The following is a 26,455-nucleotide window of genomic DNA, read 5'->3' as shown; positions in this document are numbered from 1 at the left end:
TTTGGCTTTTTACATGGTGTTATGTATAAAGTGGAATACTGGGAGACTTCTTACAAGGATTGAGGTTTGTGTGATTGATTTGATCGTGTTCATGTTTTTGCATAGAGTGTCAAAAGCAGATTTTGGGAGTTGGATTTAGCAAGGATTGCAGGCTTTCCTCCCTAAGGCTGGGCTAATAAGCAGAGTTAACAACTTCAAGGAGTTAAAAGAAAATATTAATTTAAAATTCTTCAAATTTATTGCTTTCATTAGTTGACCATGTATATACTCTGAATTTTATAACCAAATTATGTATAACACATGAAATGCGCAGAATGTGTTTAGAGGATTTGAAAATTTGAGAACATGAGTGAATTTGTTGAAAGGGCAATTTCGTCTTTTCACGGGGTTAGGGTGGGAAATGGTGGCTAGGTTTAGTAATCCACAATATAAATTATAATTTATATTAAATTAAATGAATTCTGGAAACTATTGTATGTGTATAGTCTCAGGGTTCAGAATATTATACTATATAATAATTTCAACCATTTAATTTATTATATATTAAATCTAAAGCTAACTTATAATCAGATACAATTAAATTATACTAACTAATAATTAATAAATATAGTTTCTAATTAAATTTAACTTAGTTCGATCGGTTCGGTCAATTCGATAATTTTGATTTAAAAACCGAACCGACCGAATTTACCGAATTGTTATAAAAAATAAAACCAAAACCGAACCTAATAGATCGAAAAGCCGAACCAAAAAACCGAAATGCTTCGGTTCGGTCGGTTATTTCGGTCCGGTTCGGTTTTTGAACACCCATTGTAACTCTGATATTATTAGTCATATTGTTATTTTTTCTAGTTTTTTTATATTGATTTTTAAAAATAATATAAAATATAAAAATTAACTAATTAGAAATTAGAATAAAAGAAATGAAAACCTAATATAAACATTGTTTTGTTAACAACAATTGCATCCGGTATTCTTCATCCAGAAGACATATTGATGGGAAATTGTTATTGTTACTTGGTCCGCTTTTGAATTTATGAAAAAAGCCCAACCTTAGTCTTCAATCCACGTCGGGTTGGGTTGGTGTGTGGACTCTATATTTTTTATTGAAAAAATAATAATATTTATTGTTATTATTTTTAATAATTCGGATTTAATTGTTTTTTATATAATTAAATTCATTTTCTCCTAACGTTTCTTCAATGGTCATGGTCAGTGGTCATAGTAAATCGAAACTGAGCATTTATAAAGTGAAGACAGAAACAAGTTGGTACAATGCAATTTGAATTCGTACGATGCAATTTTCTTTAAGTCATTGTTTTATGTTATTTTTTAGTATTTTATGAGCGTTTTGTACTTAGTTTTCATTGTATCTTACCTTATTCTCGTCTTAATTGGAGTTTGGAGTAATTTTAGAAATTACTTGATGAGCTGCGATTCCAAAATTAGAAGGAAGAAATCAAATCTAGCTAAACTCCAAAACCTTCCTTACTAAATGCTAAATCAATTATGGCAAGAAAAAGAAACATCCTTGAAGGTTATGGAGATATAAATCTGCCTAAAAAGACTCCAAAACCTTCCTTGGTCAATTCCAAATCAAATATGGCAAGGTAAGACAACAACATTAAAGACTATAGAGACAATTTAGGTGGTTTTTATGTAAATATGTGACCCAAAACTCCTATAAATAGGGACCTTATTGCTAGTTAGCTCCTGACACCATTTTTACATCGTTTGTAGCTTATTTTCATTCACTTTACCTTTCAGTTTCACTGGTTCTTAGAAATTATTATCTTTATTTCAGTTCTACTTCTCTTTTAGTGTCGCAAAGGTTAAACTAATCCATAGTTTAGACCTTGCAAAGCTAGACTTTGGTTTGCATTCACCTTGTGTACTCTAAGTACTATTATATTGACGTTCTTATTTTCTTTCATCTTTATCTTCTTCCATTTCTAAGATTTCAATTTTAGTATATTTGAGCATGAGTTCCCTAATTCTATTTCTACGATGCTTACATGTTTTAGCTCAATCATGAGCTAAATCCACATGGGCTAGGAAGAAGGTAAACTTAGCCTAATCAAATATGAATCTTTAATGAGTTTTAATATTGTGTTGTAAGAACTTAGCAAAAGAATTAAGTGACAACCATTGCTTTATCTCTATTTGAAAATACACTTTTACCCTTGTACAATTTACCTTATTTTCTGTCATCCTCTATCGCTCTCATCAATTTCTCTCAACCCTAACTTACTATTTTCTTTCAAAATACAAGGAGATAATGTAAAAATTATTTACCCTTGCTACATAAAAAACAATGAAAGCCTAAACAAAAGTAGTTTATGCATGCTTGTATTAATATCAATTTCAGATACCTAATGTAAAATCCTCTTGTGAATTGGCACTTAAAGAATTGAAAAATTGAAAATAATTATCTATCTTAGTGTTATATTTTTTAAGAACACCTTAAACAAAACATAGTTGTCAAATCCAGATTCATGAATTATGACTCATTCATCCAATTGTAAGATTGGGTTCAAATTTATAATATTATATATATATATATATATATATATATATATATATATATATATAATTTACCATGATATGCTTAATACTATCAAATATTAATCTAGAGTGAGTTTAGTAGTTTCTGTCGTTGAAGTTCTTAATGAACAATGTGGAAAATTATGAAGATAATTTGGTTCTTATCGACTGTTGTTGCACGATGACAAAGTGCACACGTTCTCTAAATGGGCTCGGATAGGATGGAACTTGTGTATTGAAATTTAAAAATCATGTTCACATGTTTTGATTTGTTAATTAATTATATTAATCTTGTTTCTTATTCTTTAAATTTGTTATTGGTTCTTTTTCCACTAATTTATCTCATTCCTTGATTAGAGTTACAATTTTCTTAAATAACAATATGAAATTTGGGATAAGGTAGATTGGCCGCCCTATAGATCCTATTCAAAATAGAGCTGAATCGACCTAAATCATACCATTCCAATTGTCAATTGTAAGATTATGTGATAATTTGGATTGACCTTATAGATTTCGCTCGAATTATAGCTCAATGGGTTCGAATCCTGAATCATAAAATTCTATTAATAGTGAAACAAAGTGACGTTTTACTTGAATTGCACTTTTAGAGAAAGTCCTGAATAATAAGCTTTTGTTTCGTCATGAGGGGCTTAATGTTACCAAATATGAATGATTAGGTGCCTCGGGATGTCTGGAAACCAAATTACACTTCTAGCCATTACTTATTATTATTACTTTTTTAATATTCTTAAAGAAAGTATACTGATAGCAGCTATTGATACAATTTCTTGGTTTTTAAGGAAGTAGCAGCCAAGACATATATTTAGTTATACTAGAGAAGAAGAAAGCAGATAAAAAAGGAAAAAGAACAACTTGATGCTCAAAATGATTGGGTTCCCAAGACAATGATGAAGCATGTCTTGGCCAAACCATATATTGTGTATTATGAAAGGAGACTAGCAGGCAACGTTCTACCACAGAAGAAGTAAGAAGATGAAGAAGGAAAATGAACAACTTGATGCTATAAAGAATTAGGTTCTAGATACACTAGTGAAGCCTGTCCTGGCCAAACAACATATTATGTATTATGAAAGGACACCGCCAGGACAGACTTCAGATGTGTCTCTGAAACCCAATTTTTCTGAGCACCAAGTTTTTCCTTCTCCTTTTTCATCTGCTTACTTCTTCTCTCGTAGAACTTAAAACTTTGTCCGGGTGCTGAGTTTCATGTCACTCTCCTTTTATAATACACAATATACAATTACCAAGGACAGACTTTATCAGTGTCTCTCGAACCCAATTCTTTTAAGCAACAAGTTGTTCATTTTCCTTCTTCATCTGCTTACTTCTTCTTTAGTAGAACTGAATATCTGTATGGATAGTACTTCCCTGGATATAATTTCTTTAAGAATATTAACAATAATAATAAGTAGAGGCTATAAGTAATGTTATCAGAACCGGATCAGATATCAAATCGGATTTATAACTGGGTCATGGGTCACTTGGTCGGACCATATGGCTCGGATTGGTCGGTCTGGATAACGTAATAAATAAATAATATTTATATATTAAATATATATAATTAATTTAAAATTATTTTTATAAATTATATATAAACCAATATATGGCATGGAATATTAATAATAATAAATTTTTTTGAAGAAACTAATAATAAGAAATAGAATATAATAAGAAGTTAAGATTATGTTGTTAAAAAAAATAATAAGAAGTCAAGCATATGTTAAAAAAAAGTTTAAGAAATAAAACACTGAGTAAAGAAGTCTGATGGAAGGTCCAACTAACAATTTGAGATAGAAAGTTTCCCACATCGGAATAATAAATCAAGTTAAGATAGGTGCTCCATATATATATAGTTTCAATACCTCTGTTAATCTTGTGCGCATGAAATTATTGTGCGCATGAAAGACATTGATTGTATTTCCTGCACTGATCAAGAACAAACTTGTTGACGCTCAAATGAGGTTCTCCTTCATAAGCTCCAACAACTTGATGAATCTTCTCCATCAATTTTGCGCTCATGTAACTGTTTTCAGGCACCCGTATCCCATGAAATCCACCATTTATAGTTAGTGGAGGCATTTGAACAATGGGAAACCTGTTAAGAACTTGAAGATTGTGAATGTATCCCTTTTTCTTTGTTGGAGCACTAATATGTTTTGAATCAACAAATTATGACTTCACTTCAAATAAGAAACTTCGACAAACAATGTCAAGTTTTTTATATGAAGTGAGGTCATAATTTGGTAATTTGAAACATATTAGTGATGCAATGAGGAATAGGGGATACCGTCACAATCTTCCAATTCATAACATGTTTCCTCTTGTTCAAATGCATCCACTGACCATAAATGGTGGCCTTTATGGGACACGAGTGCCTAAAAACGATTACCGAAGCGTGAAATTGACCGAGAAGCATTAGTCGAACTGATTAATATAAATCACTTGGTAACTCATTCTCGGTAAGATTTATGCATTTGCAAAGACATTTTTATAGTTTAAAAGTTTACGAATGCGGCTTATGAGTGTTAGTTAACCTAATATTCCTTCTCCAATCTAATATATGGTTTTAAGATTGATACAGTTGCGTACCATTTAACTGTACTGAAAGACTTGTTCCCAAGAGGCATAAATATGTTGTCTATACGAGAGGCAGAAGTTTCTCTTCACCGGCTAGATATTAGACTAAAGAATGTAGTGTCAGTTGAGCAGCAAAAAGTCAATAGAAACGTAATGAGGTGTTGGTGGGAGCAAACCAACCAGACCAGCAATTTGATAGACTTAGAAGATGTCCAATATTTAAAGGAAGACAAAACTAGTGCAACTAATTCAATCATTTTGAGGATTGGATGTAACAATCTTGCCGGTAGCAATAGATTTCATCCTGATAGTTTAGAGGGTAAAGAATCATCCTTTTCTTGGCCTTATTCTAGCTCAAACTTTTTGTTGGCCTATTATTGGTAATACTTCGTAAAGCCATAGTGATGCGCATTTTACGTATACGTGCATGTGAAGGCAAGTATACCTTAATCGTGTATCAAGTAATAAAGTGAAAGTAGAGTATCATTCCTGCGAGGATGGTGATTATAAGTACTAATAGCTTTGCTTACTGTCTATTATTTAAACAATCAAAATGTAAAGTTTCTTGGACAATAGTACATAGCTTATTGAATCCCATTTTATGATATCCTTTCTAATTGTCCATCAGAACTGGTATTTTATATTTTCAATTCAAGGCCTTGTGCAAATTCTTTCAAATGTTCACTTGTCATCATAGTTACACAACCATAATTCACATACACTACATATTAAATTACACGCCATTTGGAATTTACATCTAATTAAGCATCTAATCAATCTTAAGATGGTGTAGAAGTAAGTTTCAAAAATAGGACAAACCAATGACCATGTCTAATTGACACCATAGCACATAAGCATAGCACTGTGATTGAATAACTTACCATGGGATCTTTGAATAAGGGTATATCATTTGCAACATGACCCTTTTGTTTAGAAAAATTCCCTGAACTAGTAATTTAACCAGAGTTTCTCCTTATAGAAGGATCAATTGAAGACCAACCTAGTATACCCTCTTCCCCACCTATGATTAACTACATAATCACACATTAACTATATCTTTTACCTGTGCAAAGACGAATAAAAATATAAAACTTGAGTTTAAAGAATAAGCAGAATTACCTTACTGCTTGTCAACATCAGCACTAAGAGGTATACCAGAACTTGGTCGGGTGTCAGGGCCCTTTGGAAATATTAGGACATCAAGGTATAAATACTACAAGTCAGAGAAAATAAATTGATGAAAATGAGAAGATGAGTGTTCATTCTACCATATCTCATTGTTCCAATCAAATTTTTATTTTCTCTGCAGTATAAATATGAAAATGAGGTTGAAAGTGATCATTTACATATATAATTTGAGCCAAGTAACATGTTAATTGGAAATTGCATAAAATTAGTCACTAAAGAAAGCATTGGAAATAAAAGCTAATCACTAAATGGATGAGGAGGATTTTAAGATTTTTTCTTAATAAGAGTTGTGGAAGTTTAGTAGCCTTCCTTTGAAAGTTTATAAAGTGGGGGGAAGAGATTATATGGATTGGTGGCTGATGGTTTTTGACCGAACAGATCAGGAGGATTTTAAGCTTTTGTGCTATTGTTTGGCTTTTGTGGTATAAAAGAAATCATAAGAAAATCCATCCATGCCACTCGATTGGATCCCATGCAAAGAAAATCAATTTTGGCAGCTTTCAATTCCAATAAAATGTAACAGAAAAATAGTTTTTTGCAGCTCCAATTTTATCCAGCATGCTTTTCGCATTTAGGAAGGGCCCTTCTTCGCTTGTGAAGTTCAATTGTGATGCCACTTTCCTGCTAAATGGCCTGAAATGCACAATTGGGGTGGTAGCTCGAGACTATTTGGTCCGTTATGATTAGCGCTACTCTCTGGATGATTAACTGTGTCAATCCAGAATACGCAGAGTTGTTAGCATTCTATAATGCATTGCTATAGATTGTTTCTTGAAGGATGTGGTAATCTCCTTTAATTCACTCTTAGTGATTCAAGAGGATAAGGTATCAAAATAAGCCTATTGGTACCATTTTTTAAACGTTAAGCCTATATTAGTGCTATTTTTTGTATGTGGATCCTAAATTGATACTTCCTCAAAAACCATAGCCCTATTTTGGTACCTTATCCCCTCAATGTTCAGTTTGATCCTAGTTTTCTAATGACTGATCTTACTGATGAAATAAAGTCTCTTGTATCTCTTTTGAAATCTTTAATATTCGTACATGAAGGCAGAGAAGTCAGTTCCGCTGCTCATTCTATGGCTAAATGGGGATATGCATGCTGGCTTCCAAAAGCTAGAGATAACTAATGTGGTGATAAGATATAACATTCAAGACTCAAGAACAATAAAGATTAAATAAATCAGTCTAAATCTAGTTCAAAAATAATTAACTTGTAAGGAATATGATGATGTGTGAAGTGTCTCTGTAGTCCGCATGACCGAAGTCAATAATATAGACATGTACAAAGTACATGAGCAGATGCCCAGTAATTTACCAAAATCAAGAAACAAACAAATGGTAAGTAATAGGAATCAGCAACAAACTCTGACCTGATTTGCACATAACCTATTATCTTGCTTGATATCTTAGTATGATTGGGGATAAAACGACAGCATCACAATTCGTTCTATTCCGTTCCGTTAACTTTGCCTCTAAGCTGAAGCTGCAAAATGCCTAAAGAATCTGATGCAGTTTGATGCCCATAAACCCTAATTAATTAACTAGTTGATGAAAATGTATGTAAATACCTCAACACTCATTCAATTATGCAGCTTTACCGAAAATATATCAAGAATAGTGTCACATACATTGTAAACTCTCTCTAATTTAACACATCAAGATCCAACAATCTGCACAATCTCTTATAGGATACATGAACATTCCCCTAACATCACAATTGCTCAAGCATTATCGAAACGCTTTCTCATTCAAGACATTTCTATTCATAATATTTAAGAAAAGCACACATTTAATTATGAGATTAAATTAAACATATAACAGAACAACAATTCATTATGACTTGGAAGAAAACATTAATAATGAATTGAGTAGGGTCTCAATTATATATACGCACCTGAATTGAACCATACGAGAAGTCGGAGTTCTCTCCATTACATCTGACCAATCCACATCTGACTTGACCCGTTTTCAATTTTAGCCTATCCCATAGCCGCTGCACTAGCGGTTGCAACCCTTATATCAATTGCTAAAGTCGATTTAGGATTTAGGTATCGTGAATGATAAACAGGTACCCTAGAAGTTAAGAGGTTTTCTTTTACATAGTCTTTTCCTGTTAATGTCACAGAAAGAACAAGAAAAGTTCTAGGTTTTCTTTTCAACTTTTTAGTAGTTTTGTTTTGGAGGGAATACATAGCGCTAAAAATAATTGTAAACCCACGAAAATCTGAAATTAATTTTAAATTTTTTCTTTTCAAATTTTTAGTATTTTTTATTTTCAATGTAATTTTAAAAAATTGAAAGTCCCAAATTAATTCTATCGATATTTTAATAATAATAGTTGTATTTTTATAGTTAGTAATGATTATTTTTTGTTTTATAATGATTTTATGCTACGAGTAAATTATTTCCGTGGCATAAGTAGATTTAGCCACGAAAAAAATTATTAGTGATGTCATAATTTGGTAATTTGAAACATATTAGTGATGCAATGAGGAATAGGGGATACCGTCACAATCTTCCAATTCATAACATGTTTCCTCTTGTTCAAATGCATCCACTGACCATAAATGGTGGCCTTTATGGGACACGAGTGCCTAAAAACGATTACCGGAGCGTGAAATTGACCGAGAAGCATTAGTCGAACTGATTAATATAAATCACTTGGTAACTCATTCTCGGTAAGATTTATGCATTTGCAAAGACATTTTTATAGTTTAAAAGTTTACAAATGCGGCTTATGGGTGTTAGTTAACCTAATATTCCTTCTCCAATCTAATATATGGTTTTAAGATTGATACAGTTGCGTACCATTTAACTGTACTGAAAGACTTGTTCCCAAGAGGCATAAATATGTTGTCTATACGAGAGGCAAAAGTTTCTCTTCACCGGCTAGATATTAGACTAAAGAATGTAGTGTCAGTTGAGCAGCAAAAAGTCAATAGAAACGTAATGAGGTGTTGGTGGGAGCAAACCAACCAGACCAGCAATTTGATAGACTTAGAAGATGTCCAATATTTAAAGGAAGACAAAATTAGTGCAACTAATTCAATCATTTTGAGGATTGGATGTAACAATCTTGCCGGTAGCAATAGATTTCATCCTGATAGTTTAGAGGGTAAAGAATCATCCTTTTCTTGGCCTTATTCTAGCTCAAACTTTTTGTTGGCCTATTATTGGTAATACTTCGTAAAGCGATAGTGATGCGCATTTTACGTATACGTGCATGTGAAGGCAAGTATACCTTAATCGTGTATCAAGTAATAAAGTGAAAGTAGAGTATCATTCCTGCGAGGATGGTGATTATAAGTACTAATAGCTTTGCTTACTGTCTATTATTTAAACAATCAAAATGTAAAGTTTCTTGGACAACCAAGTTAAGACTTAAGCAAGAAATGAAATGAAAGTTATACAAATTAGGTGAAGCTTACTTATAATGAAATAAACTAAGGCTTCTAGCTTTACTTAACCCCTTTGCTTGGTAATAACACTTGACTTTTTTAAGTTGTTTTATCCTTTTTAAGATGGCGATTTTTCTTATTAACTAATAGATTCTCGAGATTGGTTCTAAACTCTCCATTAATTACTTTACCTTGGTGCGCTAAAGTAATTAATCTAGAGAAGCATTAAGTTTTATTAATCCAAACTTTTTTAACCTACTTTACCTTGGTCCGGCTAAAGTGATAGACTTAGAAGATGCCTTTTTTTAATTTGTAAACTTTCTCCTCCTGTCCTTTGACTATAAAACCTTTTGGCTTCCCAACAAAAATTTCTTCACAAAGATAGCCATTTATAAAGGCTGATTTAACATCCAATTGGTAAAGCTTCCACCAATTTTGTGCAGCCAAGGCCAATAACATTCTAATGGTGTACGACCATGTAAAACCCGCCAGCAGGCAACCGAACGAGAGCGAGGGATATTCTTCCCCTAAATAAACCGCTACCATTTGGTCTGAACCGAACCGAATAGTGTAGAGTATAAACCCTTAAATGTGAGACCCCCTTTAGAGCTAGGTTCCCAAATAGAAACGTCACTTTCGTCGAGGCCACGGTGGACTTATTCAATACGGTCTTGTATTTCTATAGGAAGCTGATCAAGGCGTTCCAAGGCATCCCCCGAAAGGAAATCCTTTACAGATTCATAAAGACGCCGTTGAGTTTTGATTGGTATATTCAGCTGGTCCGCAACTGATGGTTTTATCCAAAGCCCAGTCCAATATTTAAGACGTGATCTGCTCCCAATCCACCATCGCGTGCTGTTATAAATGACGATATACATAGATTTGCATAATGACCATACAGATGACGGAGAGACGCAAATCCTAGGCAGTCCCGACACCATAAAAAACTGTCGTTTCAACAATTCAACCACAAATCCATTCCCTTGTATCAGACCTTTCCCAACAACGCTAAGTTGAACAAGCCAAATTTTTTCATCCCAAGGCCACCCTCATCAACCCGAAGAAAACAAATGTCCCATTTTACACTTATGAGTTTGCTTTGGTCTATGCAACCCATCCAAAGAAAATTCTTAACAGATTTATTAAGCCGTCGTATGATACTAGTTGGCCATTTAGAAATAAAGAACGAGTGAACAATTGATCCGGTAACAACTAATTTAAAAAGTGACAGACGACCCGCTAGCGATAGGGCATTACCTTTTCAATTATTGAATTGGGAGAGAAATTTGTCAGCCAGATTACGAAAGTAGCATGCTCTCGGAGCTCCTTTGAACGGATTGTCTATAGAACGAAAGACGTGCCTCCCAAAATAGACACTAGATTTCCCCCAACGGACCTCCTGATCAAAGATACTGCCATAGAACTGAAACACGTCCTTCAGAGCTTTGACATTACGCAAGGTAGCCTTGCCAAAAACCAACATGTCATCTGCATATAATAAGTGTGATGAGAAGGAAGTATTACTAGTATAATCCATCGGGAGAAGAAATCCTCCGCCAATCCAAACAGAATAGGAGAGAGTGGATCCCCTTGTCTGACCCCTAGAACAACCAAAATAACCGTTAGCAGATCCGCCAATCAAAACCGAGATGTGTGATGAGAGGATATTTAGAATCCAGTCCCTAAATTGTAACGAAAATCCAAAAGTCACAAGCACAACCAATAAGAAATTCCTGTCTAAGGTGTCAAAGGCCTTCCTAATATCAATTTTCAGCGCCATATTCCCCTTAAATTCGCGCTTGTCAAGCATGTTTATACCTTTAGAGGCTGCCGCGAATAAGAAATTCCAGTCTAAGGTGTCAAAGGCCTTCCTCATATCAATTTTCAGCGCCATATTCCCCCCAAATCCGCGCTTGTCAAGCATATGTATACCTTCCGAGGCTGCCGCGATATAGTGCTGCACACTACGACCCTGTACAAAACCAAACTGATTAGCCGATACAATCCGGGAGGCAATAGTGGCAAGCCGATCCGCTAGGATCTTGGATATAATCTTAAATGAGAAATTGCTCATCACAATTGGTCTCAAATTTTCAATTCTATTGGCGCCCTAAGATTTTGGAAGCAGAGCCATCAGGTTAGAATTAGTTTGTCTTATGTTTCTCCATAACAAAAGTGGCGTGAAATTGACGTGGACACGGCTTAGCAGACTTTGCCTTCTGCCTAATTATCAACAAATGGAATTCATGTGAAGTGGCGTGGACAGCCTTGTGTCCTACCTCAACAACAATTAGTTTGTTTATTTTAATTCGTCATGCTCATACTCCAATAACAATTATTTATTTTATTCTCTTTTTAATTTTAATGGCTTAATACATACCCAGCCCCCTAAAGTTGTCCATTTTATTCATTTAACCCCTTCAACTTAAGGGACATCCTTTTAACCCCCTAAACTCCAAAAAAACGCTACTTTTAACCGCCTATTTTAGAATGCCGAGATATAATGTTGTCCGTGTGTATCACGCGCGTGACACGTGTGTATCCTGAATTACCCAGCCCCCTAAAGTTGTCCATTTTGTTCATTTAACCCCCTCACCTCACGGGCCGCCCCTTTAACCCCCTAAACTCCAAAAAAATGCTACTTTTAACCCCATATTTTAGACTGCCGAGATATAATATTGTCCGTGTGTATAATTTGCTCTTTTCTTTCCTACTTTCTTCTTTTGAAAGTCCTTAATATTGAAAAATTGCTATAAATATCATTTAGTCATCACTTCTCTTCCACTGTATTCTATACTTCATATCAAATCAGATTTTAACTCTTCCTTTGTATTGCCTTCCACTGTATCTATATACACTGTGGTCATAATTCATACAAAGTTAAAGCATTTTTTACAATTCCAACGTGGATTGAGACCAAAAAAAGCACCAATTAAAAATTAGAAAGACACCAATTAAATCTTCTTTATCTCCAATGCCCGTACTTGAGTTGGAACTAGGATTTTTTTGGAGTTTAGGGGGTTAAAGGGTTGTCCCGTGAGGTGAGGGGGTTAAATGAACAAAATGGACAACTTTAGGGGGCTGTATGCATTTTTTTACCGTTGGAGGCAAGAACAAAATCCTCCCACGCGCCTCCTGTGTTTGAGACACAAACGTTGACTAGGTCAATGCCACGTCGGATGATAGGGGGTTAAAAGTAGCGTTTTTTTTTTGAGTTTAGGGGGCTAAAAGGATGTCCCTTAAGTTGAAGGGGTTAAATGAAAAAAATGGACAACTTTAGGGGGCTAGGTATGTATTAAGCCAATTTTAATTAGGCAAATTACCCATTTCCATTAGCTTACTCTTTCATTCTTTAATTGTTTGTAAGGACTATTATGCCCATAGCTAATTAGATTTAGGTTAGGTATTTAAGCTTTGTTTTCGAGGTTGTACGGCAACCAACGTTTTTTTATTGAAATTAAATTCAGGATTTGTTCTCTTGAGATTCAAGTGAGGGTTTCTCTTGTGTTCTTTGGGGCACTACAACTGAACAATTCAGAATCGAATCCTTGTTAGTTAGACTAGGGATTGGGTCTTTGCAACTCCGTTTTGCACGGGTTTTCTTCCGTCTCAATTTATCATTCGAATTTTTATTCTTGGTTGTTGGAGATTGGGATTGGGTCTTTGCAACTCCGTTTTACAAAGGCTCTTTTCTATCCAATCCTGATTCGTTAGCTTTCTTGGAGATCAAATCTAGTTGTTCGGTTTTCGAGGCACCGTTCCTCAGTTATAGATATATATATATATTAAAAAAAACTATAAAAATTTGAGTCTAAATACAGTTGTAGAAGGTAAGGGGTGCCAACGCACCTTGACTCTCAGAAACCATCTCACATTTTGAGGTTTCATTTTTTTTTAAGTCATAGTCTTATGGATTTTATGTGATAAACTTATGCCGTAAAGGAACATTAATACGACAACGAAGACATAGTATATTATCGGTGCATACTAATTCATATTCAAGTGGATTTAGGATTCAGGTTCTATCAAAAAATTGTATTATAAAATTTTATCCAATACAACCATTTTTTGTATTAAATTGATTTTCAACATTTCCTGTTGCAGATATATCAATATATTTATCATCATTATGCATTTTCACGGTGCCTTTTGAACCACTCAACTAAATTAGAATCTGTATATATAAATTCTTCCAAATGCATTTTCAATTCTACAAGCCCACAAATGTAAAATAAATTCTCAAATTATTAAGAATTTGTAAATTCATCATCATATCATTATCACTTTATTCATCAATCATAGAGTTAATAAAAAACTCAAGCTTCAAACAATTATTCAAAACATCACCATGTCAAAATAGGAAAATAAGAGATAAATATAGAGAGAAAACCCGTTTGCAGCGAAAGCAAAGCCGGGATTTCCAAGCTTGTAAGCAGAGAGCAATAGAAATTAACCTCTACTGCAGTTCATAAGCTTACGGGTCATCCTGTCAACATCGTTAAAGTATATTGTTAAGCTTCCATATTCAGATTTGGGACGAAGTGAGTATAAGTTTTGGATCCAAATTGAAGGTAACTATTGTGAAAATATTTTTCTAGCATGTAAGATGAAAATTTATGATATAGGGATATGACTATAAAAAAATAAAAAAATTATGGCAGGTGAAGATAAATTAACATTTATTTTTGTGTTACAAAATATAAATTGATTTGTATTTTTTCTTTCCTGTCATACAAATTCTCGGGTAAATTTCAATTTTTTCCTCATTTCACAGTGATGTACAATATTCAATTTATCTCACTAATGTATACGATCCTCCCACTTTGATGTATAGCCGGTAAAAATGACCGGTCAACATGACAAGTCATCATTTTCATTCAAATAACTAGTAAAGTGGGACCCACAAATTAAAAAAAAAATCAATTTATCATTTTTCTCTGTTATCCCTCCACCTCTTTTTCTTCTTCTCTCTATTTCTTTCTCACTCTTCAAATTTATTTCTCTCTCTAACATCTCTCTCTAAATTTCTTTCTCTCTCTAAGTCACCCCTCTCTCTCTAACATGATCTGAAAGTGAAATTGATTCTCAATAGTGCAAAAGATTGGACTTTAATTAAGTTTTGGTGTTACTATCAAATTGAACAAAGTTTAATATGAATTGGACATATACAAAGATTGTTTTGATTTGAATGCCAACATTATGAGAATTCAAAATCTATTTATTTACTATGTACACAAAGTTGAGAGGCAAACATGACAGAGTCACCTACACCAAAAGCATCCTTAATATACTGCCTGTCATGGAATCGTTACCCTCAACCGCTTAGTCTAAGAGACTTAGATACCATGCCATGCAATTTAATCAACAAGTGGAACTGCTAGGAATCGAACACTAAACCACTTGGTCAAACTCGCTTTTATACCATGTCATGAAACTGTTTTAACTAAAAACTCAAGCTTATAGTTAAAGCTCAATCATAGATTTTCTATTAAGATCTGACGCTGCCTACCTACATGTCACTCAATAGAACCTTTACAATTGCTATAAACACTTCCTGCATAATTCATTTCAAACTCCTCCTTCCACTCTCAAAATCTCAATTGCTCAACTCTGCATACTCTTAAAGCAAAATGCAAAAAAAGAAAAGGGAAAATTGACAATTCTCATGACACAGTTACAATGTATGTAGTGCAAGACGCGCCTCCTGATCTAACAGCACCACCTTCCCACCTTTCAACCACATAAGAGAATTACAAATATCCTACCTTAGAAGCAAAATGACTTAGAAGCAAAATGATGATTTTTATTTGCCTAGGAGTAGGACTATGGACTCTTTTAGCAGACCAAACTTCCTTTGACTATAGGCATGGACAGGGGTGGAGCCAGGGGTAGGGGTAGGGGAAGGTCTCCCGACCCTCCGGCCCGTCGGAAAACACCACCAATGGTGTTTTCCACCCCTGACTAGGCGATTTTCTGCCATGGCCGGAGCCCCTCCGGCCATGGCAGAGGTTGTAGAAGAGGGATATCCTCTTCTTCAACCATCAGATGGGAAGGACAATTTCGTCCTTCCCATCTGTTTATTTTTTTAAAACTAAAGGCACAAAACGACGTCGTTTTGTGCCTTTAGGTTTAAATGAAAAATAGATGAGACGGACTAATTTGCCCTTACCATATTTAACAAATACCAAGGTTTAAATTAAAAACCTTTCACGCGCAGGCATAAAAGAAAGGGGTGGAATTTGGAAAAATTCCAAAATCACTCCATATTTCTTTTTAAATTCTAATTGTGCTCAATTTTTTCTCTCAATCAACTTCTAACCTCCAATTTTCAAATAAGTTTTTTTTTTTGTATTTCTCATTCTTTATTTTATTTCTCTTCTAGATTTAATTTTATAATTTCTAAAATAGAGTTTATTATTAGGGGATTATTATTAATATGTTCTTTACTTAAAGATTCTTTACAATTAATTTATGAACTTCTAATCTAATTTAGGAACTCTAATTTAGAGATTTTAATTAAGGGTTTAATTTCTAATTTACTTTAATTTCGGGTGGTTATTTTTATGTTATTTAGGAACAAGGTGCATAAATTTCTGGAAACGGATATGCAATTAGTGTAGAATAACGAATAAAATGTCTGTGTTGTGTAATGATGTCTAAAATTGACCTAACTTGTCAATATTAGGGATAAAATTGCTCTTGGCTGCCAATGTTAGAAGTAAAATTGTACCATTTTAAACGTTAGATGTAAAATTGCTCCTGGATGTAAACGTTAAAGTATTTTTGCACCATATAATTATTTATAAATACGTTGAAGTAATATTTACATGTTTTTTTGCCTACGGTCTATCCCCTCCGACCTTTAGCTCCTAGCTCCGCCACTGGGTATGGAAAATCAAACTACTTCAACTATATAACTACTTATAGAAGCAAGTACGAATGATTTTCTAATTGAACTATGAATAAATATATGCATGCCGATGTAGGTAATCTCTTGTACACAAATGCATGTAATTGGTACAACCATTAAATAATCTAACGGTTACTCACACACTTTTGTTTGCACAGATAGACCAACTAACAATATTATTTTAAACCCAGTTTCATAGAAAGTAGAAGAGACCAATATCCACAAATTTAAATTGCAATCAAATAATTAAAAAAACATCCATTCATGTGGGCACGGTTCGGTTAACCGGTCCATTAGGCAAAAAAATTAACCGAACTGTTATCAACGGTTTTTAAACCATCCAAACCGAAACCGCTCCATATCAATCGGTTAACCATTAATTTTGTTTAGGTTTTTCGGTTAACGGTTTTTAACCAATTCTCACTAGCTAACCAAAAATCAACGGTTAAATTTTTACTCAAACCTAAATTTTTCAACAATATTAAAATACACATAATTTCAAAAATTTAAACGAAACGAATTCATATAAAAGTTTAGAATTCAAACATAAGTACCGAACTAAAAAACAATTCATCAAGTTTACATTTAAAACATAAAGAAATATAAATAATATTTCGTCAAAATACTTATTACAACATAAAGCAGTATAATCTATGTTATATATTTATATTAATCTATGTTATTATCTATGTATTTATATTAGGGTAAAGTACGAAAAAAATGCTCATGGTTTTCCTTGTTTGCAAATAGAGGTCTGTGGTTTCAAAATTTACAAATAGAGGTACGTAATATGCTTTTTTTACAAAACAAAGTATCTAAAATTAAACTTATAAGTAATTGATGACAATTAAGAGAATTTTTTAAATTTTTTTTCAATTACATTTATTTATTGACATAACACGGATCCAAAAATCAAATTTTAATTGTGTAAAATGAACTTAAATATTAATTTAGTTCACAACCTGTCAAATTAGTAAAAAACTGTTAGAGAATAATAATAGTTGAGGGAGTTATATTGTAATTAGCCTTAGGGCTTTTCCTAATTGTATAAATAGCTGATATTTTATCAGCAACACCAATTAATTGAAATTCCTTTCTTCTTCTTTTCTCTGTTTCACTTATATGGTATCAGAGCAACAATGGCAGATCCTTTGATGCTCATCACTAAGATTTCTCATGACTAGAAAGCGCAAATTGTATGTTGATGCGTTGAATTCTAGTCAGAATATAAGAGAAGAAGATTTGAGTGAATCGGAAGGGAGATCTGAAAGTAGCGATTCCAATAACAATCGCAATTCAGATTCTAGAGAAGGAGAAGGCGATTCAACGATGAATTCAAACTCGAATTCATCAACTGTCAACAATAGCAATGATAATCCTAGACTTGTTATTGTCAGCACGATTTTGAATGGATCTAATTACATACCATGGCGGAGATCGATGTTGCTCGCTCTGAGCGCCAAACGCAAGTCAAATCATATTCTTCAAGATGAAGAACCAGCAGATAAGACCTCAGATGCATACAACAAGTGGAAATGAGAGAACTATCTTGTTTTTTCCTGGATTATAAATGCGATGTCTAGAGATTTAGCCGATGTGTACTTGTACGCACCAACAGCCAGAAAATTATGGGCGGAACTGGAGGAACGATATGGCGAGAGTAATGGACCATTGATTTTTCAATTGCGTCAAGAGATCTGTAGCTTGAATCAAGGAGGTATGTCTCTGGTTGATTTCTTCAATAAAATGAAACGAATGTGGATGAATATGCTATTGTGAAGCCTCCAATTGCTTGTTCTTGTGAGGCAAGGAAATTAGTACAGGAACAGGTCCAGGAAGAGCAACTTATACAATTGTTATCTGGATTAAATCCAGAGTTTGATCATGTGAGAGATCAAATATTGTTGATGGATCCTCTACCTCCAGTCAATAGAGCTTATTCAATGCTTATACGTATCGAAAAGCAGAGAAATCCTAATTCCATTGCTTCTATTCAGAATGATTTTGTGAATTTAACAACTGGAAATCGAAATTTCAGTAATAAAAAAACTGGAAATGTCAATCGTAATAATAATGGTGGCAATTATGGTAATCGGGGTAATAATTCTAATTCCTCGGTGAAAAGCAAGGAGGAGAAATTTTGTTCTTATTGCAGGAAAGGAGGACATGAGAAGAGTGAGTGTTTCTGTATTAAAGGATATCCTGATTGGTTTAAAGGAAAGAGAGTTACAGGTCCAGCTCCAGTTAACCATCAGGCACATATGTCTCATGAGCAACAAGAGTTTTCTCCAGTAGATGATTTTGAAGAAGGTGAAGGAAATTCTGCTAAGAAAGAATCTGTACAAGAACTAGTGCAGAGAGAAGTACAGAGGATACTCAAAGGGAAAACAACACAAGACTATCTTCCACAAGAGTTTTCAGCATTTGTAGGGGTATGTGCAGGTAACAGTTCTTGCTCAAGTTCTCTTAGCATTGATGAATGGATAATTGATTCAGGAGAAACAACTCATATGACATATAATGCTGGTTTATTGAGGAATATGGTCAAATTAGATGTCCCTAAGAGAGTATTTTTACCAACTGGTGAGGCTCAAATAGTCAGTCATCAAGGAGAAGTATTATTTGCTGGGAATTTCAAATTATTGAATGTGCTTTATGTTCCCAAATTCAAATACAATTTGATGTCAGTTAGTAAACTGCTACAAGATCAAGGTGTCTCAGTATGTTTTTGGACCACATATTGTATCTTGCAGGACAGGAATTTTAATCAACGATTAACAGTTGGAAGATTGAAGAGAGGGCTGTATTATCTTGCTAAAGATTCCTTTGATAGGAATGCAATTCAAAAAGTTGTAAGCCAAACTGATTTGTGTCTTTATCTGTTATAGACAATAATGTTGATGTCGAAATATGGCATAAACGTTTGGGGCATATCTCACATGAGAAATTATCACATGTTTTTAATTTGCCTAAGAGTTCTATTATTAGTTTTGCTGATTGTGATATCTGCTTAAGAGCTAAACAAATTAGAAATTCTTTTGGATTAAGTTTCATTAAGACTTTGCAAGTGTTTGATCTGATTCATCTTGATTGTTGGGGGCCTTATAAACAAACATCTATTAGTCGTGATAGATATATGTTGACTATAGTTGATGATTTTTCCCGTGTGATATGGACTATTTTATTTAAACACAAAGACCAAGTGTCAAGATTACTAGATGGTTTTATCACAATGGTAAATACTCAGTTTCATACTAAAGTCAAGACAGTTAGAAGTGATAATGGGACTGAATTTTGTTGGGCATTCAACACAGTTAGTGTTTGCAAAACATGGCATCACTCAGAAAACTTATGTGTACACACCTCAGCAGAATGGGGTGGTAGAAAGGCGGCATAGAAGTCTGACTACTGTGGCGAGCGCATTACTCAAGCAAGGAGGATTGTCTGTTAAATTTTTAGGGTGAAGCTATGTTATATGCCACTACACTTCTCAATATCTATCCGACTAAGGTATTGCAGTGGAAATCTCCACATTTTTTGTTATATGGAAAAGAACCAAGTTTGACAAACTTGAAGATTTTTGGTTGCTAAGGATATATGTTGAACAACAATCCTCAGAGAGGGAAATTTGATGACCGGTCAGCACAATGTATCTATGTTGGGCTCTCAACTGGACAAAAAGGATGGAAGATGTATAACATGGAAACTCACCGTTTGTGTGTGTCCAGGGATGTTCATTTCAATGAGCATATTTTTTCTTATTTATCTAACACTATTGTTTCAGTACATGACAGGCCCTTAACATCATCAATGTTGTTTTAGTCTTCGCTTGATAATGATCAAGGTCTCACTGATACTGAAGCAAGCACCTCTTCACAGCCTTCACAACCTCCTGATCCTCTTCATAGTGCTCAAAATGATGATTATTCAGCAGAAAATACACCACAAATTCCTTCATCAGCAATTACCATAACTGACTCACCGACAACTAATCACAATATGCCAATTGTTGAAAATGAAATTCTAGCAAGAAGATCTACCAGGGTCACTCAAAAACCTTCGTGGTTACAAGATTTTGTTGTCAATCAAGTGATTCATTATGACAATATTATTCAATACAACGATCATTATCAAGCTTCTTTGGTCTCTATGAGTAAAGAGCATGAACCAAGAAGTTATAAAGAAGCAAAAGGACAACCTCAATGGGAGAAAGCTATGGTAGAAGAGATTGCAGCCTTGGAGAAAAACAAAACATGGACAATCGTGCAATTGCCGCCTGGTAAACGTACAGTTACTTCCAGGTGGATTTTTAAGATTAAATATGCTCTTAATGGATCGGTTGATCGATGCAAAGCAAGATTAGTTGCTCGAGGTTATGATCAGCAAATTGGTGTAGATTATAATGATAGCTATTCTCTTATCACTAAAATCACAACGGTAAGGGTGTTTCTTGCGGTGGCAACTACGAATGGTTGGCCAATACAGCAGATTGACATCAACAACGCGTATTTGCATGGTTCTATTGAAGAAGAACTATATATGCAGCCACTAGAGGGGTATATCAATTCTAATCGTAACCTTGTTTGCAGGCTTGATAAGTCCTGGTATGGCTTGAAGCAAGCCGGGAGACAATGGAACAAAGCTTTTTCAGAAAAGCTTTTACAGTTGGGATTTGTAAAGGCTGTTCATGATTATTGCTTGTTTACCAAACAAACTGAAGATGGGAATTTTTTGGCACTTATAGTCTATGTGGATGATGTGTTAATCACTGGCACTTCCATGATACTAATTGAAGAAGTTAAAAAAGCTTTGGATGCAAGTTTTACTATAAAGGATATGAGGAGGATAAATTTTTCCTTAGTGTTGAATTGGCCAGGTCTGATAGAGGGTTGATTATTTCACAGTCTAAATATATAAGGGATTTGATCAAGGACGCTGGTTTCAGTGAAGCTCACAGTGTTGATAATCCTTTCCCTACAGGGTTAAAGTTAGATGAAGAATCTCCTGCCTATGAAAAACTAAAGAGCTATAGAAGATTAGTTGGGAGATTGTTATATTTAGGCTTTACCAAGCCTGATATTGCTTTTGCTACATAACAATTGAGCCAGTTCATGAGTATTCCTACTTGTATCCAAATGGAGGCAGCCAAGCATGTCGTGAAATACTTGAAGGGCACTACTTACGGTGGGTTTGTATTACACAGGCAATTCTGATTTATCTCAAATGAGAGGCTATTGTGATTCAGATTGGGGTAGGTGTTCAGTTACTAGACGATCGATGACAGGCTATTGTGTGTTTGTTGGAGATTGCCTTGTGTCTTGGAAATCAAAGAAACAAGGCCAGTTAGTAAAAGTTCTGCAGAAGCATAATATAGAGCTATGTTAATTACATCTTATGAATTGAAATGGTTGACATATTTGTTGGCTGAATTTCATATTGCACCCCAATTATCAATCACATTGTTTTGTGACAGTCAAGCTGCAATATATATAGCAACCAATCCTGTTTTCCACGAGAAGATGAAGCACGTGGAAATCGACTGTCATTTTGTTCGACAATATATGGAGGCAGGATTTCTATATACTCCGTATATTACTTCGGCTAATCAGCTTGCTGATTTGTTCACAAAGCCTCTTACAGGAGCTCAGATGGCTTCAGCCTTGAATCAAATGCACTTGTATCAAAGTGTTGATGTTTCATCTTCTTTTACTGCAAATGGAAATAAACCTAGTAACAACACAGTTGTGAAAGACAAGATGAAAAGTATTTCATCTTAAGGAGGGGTGTTAGAGAATAATAATAGTTGAGGGAGTTATATTGTAATTAGCCTTAGGGCTTTTCCTAATTGTATAAATAGCTGATATTTTATCAGCAGCACCAATTAATTAAAATTCCTTTCTTCTTCTTTTATCCGTTTCACTTATAAAAACATAAAATTCCACAATATTATTCATTGTTTCAATTTAGGAAGTTGCTTTTTCGGTGGTTATGTTTTGCTTATATGTGAGAATAATTTTTTATAAGATAAAAATGTATTTGGTTGCAATTAAAACTTAATTGTGTATTTTTAATACTTTGTTTTCTAAATAAAACATACCACATACCTTTATTTGTAAACTACATGCCTTTATTTGCAAATTGGACAAACCACAAGCATTTTTTTCATACTTTCCCCTTTATACTAAGCAGTATAATCTATGTATTTATATTTATATTTGCCTTGGCTTCGTCGTCAAATGGTCTATATCTTTTTTTAAAAATTTATATTTATTGAAGGCCTAATACACAAATAACCCCCTAAACTTGTCCAAATGTTGCAACTGTCCCCCTCAACTTTCAATTGTAACAACTTACCCCTTAAACTTGTTCAATTGTAAAACATAACCCCAAATTGGGAAAAATTTTTAGCCCGTACTTGAAGCAACAGTAAAAGCATTTCCTCGAATTCGTATCACGCCAAAGATCTGATTATCACACTCCACGAGCATTGCAGATTTTGCATTTCACGCGTTTCTTCAACTGCAGTCCATGTCAACAAGTTGGAGTTATATTTTACAATTGGACAAGTTTAAGGGGTAAATTGTTATAATTAGACAAGTTCGAGGGGTAAGTTGTTACAATTGAAAGTTGGAAGGGGCAGTTGCAACATTTGAACAAGTTCAGGGGGTTATTTGTGTATTAAGCCTTTATTAAACGGTTCGGTTAATCGTTAACTCGGTTTTTGAACACTCTAACTTGAAACCGGTACCTATATATTTTTTTCACCATTAAGAAAACCACTGGTTCGGTTAACCACTTTTTCCGGTTTGGATCATCTGTTTTCGGTTCGGTTACCGGTTTGACCGGTTTTTTTGCCCACCCCTAAGTTCTATATAGATAATTATCAAGTTCTATTCATTTAAATTTTGAGTAGGAAATGATGTTACAGATTGCTTATAAATATGTCCAATCATTAGAAAAGAAATTTACCTTCCTCCATGTTATCTTTATAACTCAAATAAATATCAATTGTGATCCTTTTTGTCTTTTTCTTTTTCTTACCACTTTGAAGTTGCTAACTACACATAGGCGGATAAAATCCATACACAAGTCATAGTCTTACAACCATATAGCAGTTGTTGTCACCCTCAAAATATTAATTTTCATGGCATATAAATTACAAAACATGCTTAAATTATTTAGGGGCACCACAGAAAAATTATAAAAAGTGTCATATATGAATCAAATATATGATGAGAAGTCAACAAAAAAAAAAGGCTTAATACTTCTCTAGCCACCTTAACTTGTCCAAATTAGTCATTTTACCCCTCCAACTCATCGAATGTCCTATTTACCCCCTTAACTCTATAAAAATGGTATTTCTCACCCCTTTAACTTGTCCAAATTTGTCATTTTACCCCTTCTCAACTCATTGAATATCCTATTTACCCCATTAACTCCATAAAAGTGACATTTCTCACCACTTATAATCCTATTTACCCTCTTAACTCCATAAAAATGGTATTTCTTATCCCTTTATAGTAGTCAAAAAAGTTGGAAAGAGAAAGAACGAATAAAAAATACAAATAACAAGAACATTAATATAAACAAGTTAAATACATGATTGACTCAACTTTATTCTTTTTGTGTTATTTCTTACATGCTACTTGAGCGAGCAACAACCTTGTGCTACTTGACCGAGCAACATTTTGGACTAACTAAAATTATCAATCAACTTTTTGGTTCTAGATCGATAAATTAAATTTTCGAACAACTTTTTAGATATTTTGTTTTGTAAATAGGAAATTTTCTATCTTTAGATGAAACTAACTTTACAAAGACTTTTTTTTATATATATTGTAATTATTGAATTATTGATCTTTTAATCTTTATTACATGGTAGTTTTTTTATGATTAATTTATGTTGAGATGTTTTAATTGTGAAAAATGATGATTTAACTAAGGCATTGTTTATTACTATATATTTTTTGGTGATAAAGACATTTTTATATAATAAGGGAAATTTTAGTTATTATAAAAAAATTAATGAGAGAAATATTTATTATTGTAATTCTTATTTAATAAGTGGTGTTTTTTATTATTGTAAATAATTTCTAATAAGGGTTTTAATCATTATAAGTACTCTTTATAAAGAGGTTATTTATAAAGTGGTGAAGCTCTTAGCCTAGTGGTTGAGAACTTACCTATGCCTTGGGAGGTCATGGGTTCGAATCATATCCGGGTCTGGTAGGAATTTTTCTTTCTTCCTTAATGTAAGCGCATTGCGCAAATTTAAAAAAAAAATATAAAGAGGTTATTTATCATTATAAATATGTTTTAGTAAGGGTTATTATTATTATACATGCTTTTTAATAAGTGTTTTTTTATTATTATAAATATTTTTAATAAGGGATTTGATTATTATTCATAATATATTTTAATAAGGGTTTTTAATCATTATTATTTGTTAATAATAAGAGGCATTTTAATCATGTAAACAGGTTTTTAATAAGTGTTTTTTGTGTTATTGTAATTAGTTTTAATAAGGGGATATTTAATTATTATAAAAAGTTATTAATAATGGTATATTTTCTATTATTGTAAGTTTAATAATAAGGGGACGTATTTCCGTTATTAAAAACATTTAGCAAGGCAATGTTTAACAAGGGGCCATAAGGGGCTTTTCCACTTATTAAAAGCTTTTACTAACGGTATTTGGACTTTTAATAACGGATTTTCCCATTACTAAAAGCTTTTTTTTTTGTAGTGGATAATGTACCAAAATAGGCCTATGATTTTTGGGGAAGTATCAATTTAGGTTCCACTTACAAAATAACATAAATATAGGTTTAACGTTTAAATTTTTTTATCAATTTAGCCTTCGATAACGGATTGTAAGGGATGAAAAATACCACTTTTATGGAGTTAAGGGGGTAAATAAAACATTTTATGAGTTGGGGAGATAAATGGACTAGTTGAGGGGTGAGAAATACGACTTTTATGTAGTTAAGGGGGTAAATAGGACATTCAATAAGTTGAGGGGTAAAATAACCAATTTGGACAAATTAAGGGGGCTGGAGAAACATTAAGCAAAAAAAAACTATCAATTCTCCCAACCATAGTAACATACAAATTCAACCAATTCAGAAAAGAACATGTGTTATTAAATAATTATGTCACATTAACCAAAAAATAATAATTATGTTTACCTAACACATGAAATTGGAAGACTTACAGTTACTAATCCAAAAGATAATTAGATCAACAAATGAGCAAAATAAGAAGAGAACTTCGCACAATAATGTCAATCCATAATGAGAACCATGGCTCTAGAAATTTGCGTGCATCCTGCAGATAACGACATTGTAAGTGGACAATGGTGCTACAGAATAAGGAATTTTATTAGATGATGGGAAGAACCGTGCTAGAGAATTAAGGAAAATTAAATTGAAAGTAAATTGCCAAAGCCACCACTGATGAACGCATTCATTACAGTTTTAGAGGCAAAAAAATATTACCCATGGGTGAAGAAGAGGCAAGGACTGTGGTGCCGCCTCCACTGTGAGAAGATCAGTTTTCAGATTTCTTTGTCTTGAATTCAAATTCCTTTAAGAAATTTTCTTCCAATTCCTAATAAAAAAGATTCAATTTTTGAATAAAAAAACAGAGATAAATTTACAACCCAGAAAGTGAAAAAACAGAAGCTTACCAACATAGGATTATCTGCCAATAAAACGTGTAATCTGAATAGATAAAGAATGGGTAGATTGAGAATGTGGGTAATTATTTCGGAACCCTTTATCACCATGTTATGCAAAGTTAAGGAGAAAAGTTG

General features: G+C 33.5%; 1 long non-coding RNA gene across 1 annotated transcript; it reads right to left on the bottom strand.

Annotated features, from left to right (window-relative positions):
- Nucleotides 1-25,806: 25,806 nt before the first annotated feature.
- Nucleotides 25,807-26,455, bottom strand: LOC136222909 (uncharacterized). Its single transcript, XR_010685739.1, has 3 exons — nt 26,330-26,455; nt 26,139-26,250; nt 25,807-25,968 (listed from the first exon to the last, which is right to left on the bottom strand). It is a non-coding gene; the product is annotated as an uncharacterized lncRNA (long non-coding RNA).

Source organism: Euphorbia lathyris, chromosome 3 (assembly GCF_963576675.1).
Source record: "Euphorbia lathyris chromosome 3, ddEupLath1.1, whole genome shotgun sequence".
Lineage (NCBI taxonomy): Eukaryota > Viridiplantae > Streptophyta > Magnoliopsida > Malpighiales > Euphorbiaceae > Euphorbia > Euphorbia lathyris.
This window is presented reverse-complemented; position numbering and strand designations above follow the sequence as displayed.